The sequence below is a fragment of the Engraulis encrasicolus genome, chromosome 18 (genome assembly GCF_034702125.1).
Source record: "Engraulis encrasicolus isolate BLACKSEA-1 chromosome 18, IST_EnEncr_1.0, whole genome shotgun sequence".
Lineage (NCBI taxonomy): Eukaryota > Metazoa > Chordata > Actinopteri > Clupeiformes > Engraulidae > Engraulis > Engraulis encrasicolus.
In genome coordinates this window covers 49,125,327-49,130,326 of record NC_085874.1, presented here as the reverse complement: position 1 = coordinate 49,130,326, position 5,000 = coordinate 49,125,327, and the positions used below count along the sequence as shown (strand labels likewise).

Below are 5,000 nucleotides of genomic sequence, written 5' to 3'. Positions count from 1 at the left end.
AAGGTAAGAGATGATGAAGAGCAGGTCATGGAGATGAAATGGTACACTATGCATTTTGCTAATACAGCACTTACTGCACGAACACACACACTAAAAAACACGACAGCTACAAAGCGTCATCTGACTATTTCAGAGCAAGAATGACATGAAAACAACAGAATAGCACCGTTAAAGTGGAAATGAAGCACTGACAACTATTATCATTTTTTGTCAGCTTATTTATTTTCATAAACGAATGGATGTTCATTGAACTGCACTTTTAAGTAGTTTTGCTGAAAAATGACATGTTATTACCGAGTTTCGCCACAAGGGCGCAGCCATGTTCGCCGCCTACGTAACGCGAATGGTAGAACTTGGTGGCTAATGTAGCCTTCCATTCACTTAACGTTAGCGTGTGCTAACTACAGCGCTAACTGACTCTAATCGTGGCAGTAAAATTGAAGAAGGACGAGGGGTTCATTTTACATTGTCCGTGGGTTTTCTATGTTATATACCTAGTATCAGATGAAAGAGAAATGCCAAGTGTCATTATCACTTTGTGTCAAAAAGCCTTTGCTACGAGCATGGTGGGATAGCTGCAGCCATCCACCCATTGCATCCACCATAGGACAGGAGTCAGGACTGGGGCTGCTCGATCTCATAGGTTTGTAGTGACAGACCGTCACCAATAACGTCTTTTTCCTGCATTGTTGGACGCTAATCTGAAAGCCCATGTCTTTAAGTTGGATATGTGGTTCAATTCAGTAATAGAAAATAACTTGCAAAATTGGCGGACGTTTGGAAAGCTTTGTGAAGGGAAGGGACGCAGCCTGTGTGTGTGGCTATCCCATCCCCTCTCTCGTCTCGCTCTCGGAGTTGGAGGAGCTTTGGGGATTTGAAGTTGATGCCACGGGAAATGACACGTTAAACTATCATGGCCTACATTAAGTTATGGCATGCTTAAAGTAGCTGCATCTATTGTAGTAAATTATTATGTTATTGAAGTCGCGGATGCATCCTCAAACTGGCTGGAATAGCGTTGTTGCCTTGGATTATTGTTGACTGGATAACACAGATAAACGTGGGCACGGAGATGTCAAAGTAGCCTAATTCAGGTGCTTGGAAAATGTTGGCGAAATCATCGGAAGATGAAGGTAGGGAACTGCAACATTGCACGACATCGCACGATTATGAATAGTGATCATGTTGGCTCATACCAAAATGTGTTAGCGACTTGTCACCTTAGCAAAAAAAAAGCTGCTTGTTTACCTGTGGTTCATGTGATGGGATGTCTTGTCTGCCTTCATGCCTCATATTTGTTCTGTCCCACCCAAACACGTATTCTTGCTTCATTTGGGTTAAGCAAATAAGCTCATAATCAGCCACGCAAGTCCCAAATGTTTAATTCACTACTATCAGAATAGGAGACTACCATTCGCGTGACGTCACCCGCTGTTGGCTGGAAACGTTAACAGAAACGTTACGTGTTTGTGCTTTATTTTTTTATTAACGGCTTAAATTTCAGACTTCAAAAAATATATATATTTGCTGGCTTATCTTACTGATGTTATAGACCCCTATATTAGGTCACTGCTTCATTTCCACTTTAAAGGTACACTGTGCGCGATTTTTAGTTGTTTATTTCCAGAATTCATGCTGCCCATTCACTAATGTTACCTTTTTCATGAATACTTACCACCACCATCAAATTCTAAGTATTCATTATGACTGGAAAAAATACTTTTCATACATGAAAAGGGGGATCTTCTCCATGGTCCGCCATTTTGAATTTCCAGAAATAGCCATTTTTAGCTGCAAAAATGACTGTACTTGGACCATACTAGAAAATATTAGTTTATTCCTAAGTAAACTTTCATGTAAAGATCAAATTTGGCAATAGGCAGCCCAGTTTCAATGAACAGCATAGTTGCAGTACCTTTTTTGACCATTTCCTGCACAGTGTCTCTTTAAAAGTAGAATGCAAACATTCCAACATTCCACTTGGTTGCTACAGCTGTTGCCAAAACCGCATCATAGGTCATTACCGTAAAAGTTACTGAAGTTCAGCTACAAACTGTCGCTTGTGTCGCTCAAATGGACTCTTAGCCCAAAACTACTTTAGTCTCTTTTGTCGCCAGGACACAGCTTCTGGTGCCATTGTCATCTCTCATTGAGTTTACATTGTTACTTCATTTAATTCCGAATTGTGAAGTGTTTACATGTCGTTTGCAAAGCGGAATTAAGCTTTACTCAGAATTAAAGTGAATTAATTCTGAATGAAATGTCTCATGTAAAAGTAGCCATTGTCATCTATCTCTCGACGACATTGGTGCCTTCGTGCAGTTAGAATGTAGGAATTAACACTTTGGGAGTTATTTCTAGTATCTAGGTGCTGAAGCAGCACTGCAAAATGCACCAGGTAGCACAATGATACAACATATCCATCCATAGCCATGTCTTACTAACTCATAGAGGGCTGTATTCAAGGACAAAGGTGCATTAAGAACATGACAGAAGGACAGTGCGGCAGGTAAAAAAAAAAAAGAGTTGATGCATTCACAAGGAGCATAATCTTTTTTTCTTTACATTTCTCATTTCATCATGTTTGATTTGAAAGCGCACATTAGGATAAGGCGCTTAGTGAAGCATAAGTGAAGCCTTCAGCCACTGCTATGCTCCTAATCCTGTTTCCATAGAAATGTGGAGAAGGTTAAGGCAAGCGGAGACAAAGACAGGAGAGAGAGAGAGAGAGAGAGAGAGAGAGAGAGAGAGAGAGAGAGAGAGAGAGAGAGAGAGAGAGAGAGAAGGAGAAAGAAAGAATGAACAAGGGATTCATAGAAAGGGAGAAAGATGAGTTTGAGATTGAGTATGAATGAATGGCAGATCAAAAAAGACTAGACAGAAAAAGGGCAAACAAGAACATGGAGTTGAAGAGAGGAGAACTACAAAAATAAAGAAAGAAATAAAGAAAGAAAAAAAGAAAGAAAGAAAGAAAGAAAGAAAGAAAGACAGCAAGAAAGAAAGAAAGAAAGAAAGAAAGAAAGAAAAAATGATAGGAAGAAAGAAAGAAAGAAAGATAGGAAGAAAGAAAGAAAGACAGGAAGACAGAAAGAAAGAAAGAAAGAAAGAAAGAAAGAAAGAAAGAAAAAAAGAAAGACAGAAAGAGAGCGAAGGATGACATGCAGAGCTGCTAAGATCTCTCATGCGTCAGCTTCAGCTGCAAGAGGAAACAGTTCCTGTCAATGTGGCAAAGCAGCAGAGGCTACCAGCAAAACCAGAGGACAATAAGGTACCACTTTACATGACGCCGGCGTCATACGTATGACATAACAGTGTCATAACAGTGTCATGAACGAGTCATAAACATAATGCCAATGTCATAAACGTTTCATGACCATGAAAAGATGACATTGTTAGGCCTGTCTGTTATTACCGAATTTAAAGACAAAGTCATACAATGTTTATGACATTGACATAATGTTTATGACACATTCATGACTGCATTATGACGATGATATGGCACCGTTATGTCATACGTATGACGCCGGCGTCAAGTAAAGTGTTACCGACAATAAAGCTAGGCTCAAACTACACGACTAGCGGTCCGATTCTCGTCTGAAAACCCCCTTTACGACAATCGGTGGAACGTTAAGCAGCATACACACACAAAGCTAGCTTTTCGCTTGCTCGCCTACTCGCCACTCTTTCATGGAACGTTCGCTGTACGTTCCCGCGGCTTTAACTGCCAATGAACAGGCAAGAAGTACCGAACTCTGCGTTCCAATTGGTGACTCGCTTCCTCGCCTCGCTCAAAGATAAAATATTTTCAACTCGGGATCCGCCCACATCGCATTGCTTGTACAGTACTCGCCTGCGAGTCTCGCTGGAACACATCGACATTCTGTTGACTTAATTCGCTGAGCGAGTAACTAGCAGCGACGTGTGTGTACGGCCCTTTACCCATCCACCAGGACCATTGCAAGTGATGGTAGGGCATGATTTCCTCGTCGTGGCCGACGTTTTAAGATGGAGTTTTGGCAGCTCAAAGAGTCACCGATCACAAATCGTAGAAATCAAACACTGTTTGATATTTGCGACTGGAAATAGAACGTCAGGCAATGTCTCTTGGTGGCTGTGAGCATGGAAAAAAATTGACAGCTGTGATTCTCTTCTAGTGTAGTCGTGTAGTTTCAGCCTGACTTAAGAGTGTACGGTAGCACCTTACTTGATGCCGGTCTCATACATGACAGTGTCATAACACCGCCATGGAGGAGTCATAAACAGTACGTCAATGCATAAATGTTTGATGGTCATGCAAAGGTGACATTGTCTGGTCTGTCTTCTTTACCATAAACTAATGTCACTTAATGGAAACAGTCATGAAATGTTTATGACATCAACATAATGTTTGTGACATGTCCATGACATGCGCTATGACACTGTTATGACCACTGTCATGTTCTACGTATGATGCCGACGTCAAGTTAAGTGTTTCAGAGTATACAGTATATACTCCATAGACTCCTATGGCAAAAGAGTATGTCCACTCAGTGTTGCCAGATTGGGCGGGTGCCTGCCCAATTGGGCTACTTGGGATGAGCGTCTGCATGTAAAAACGGGAAAAATTGGCCATTTGGCGTTTTTTTTTCAGCCGTTTTGGGCCCATAGAAGTCAATGTAATTTGTTGATTTTGGGCGAAGTTTAGCGCATTTTGACGGTTTTTGAGAAGCTTTTGGGCGGTATTTGGTCAGACAAATCTGGCAACACTGTGTACACTTATGAAAAGGAGCATACATACTTATAGAAGTCTACCAAACCCAAAAGAGTATACCTACTTATTGCTGCACATGGTCAAAACAGACAGGAGGACAAACACATAGAGAAGGGGTGAAGGGAGGAGGGGGGGTAACAAAACACACACACACACACATATAAAAAGACACCGTTACAAATGTGGAAACATACACATATTGGAAACATGATAAACAAAAACCTACAATACAATGAGTGTGTTACTGATT

At 41.0% G+C, this 5,000-nt stretch overlaps 1 protein-coding gene across 1 annotated transcript in view; it reads right to left on the bottom strand.

Moving 5' to 3' along the window:
• The window catches only part of lama2 (laminin, alpha 2), a 441,866-nt gene that overhangs the window by 54,030 nt on the left and 382,836 nt on the right, over positions 1–5,000 (bottom strand). The gene's annotated exons all lie outside the window — the stretch shown is intronic.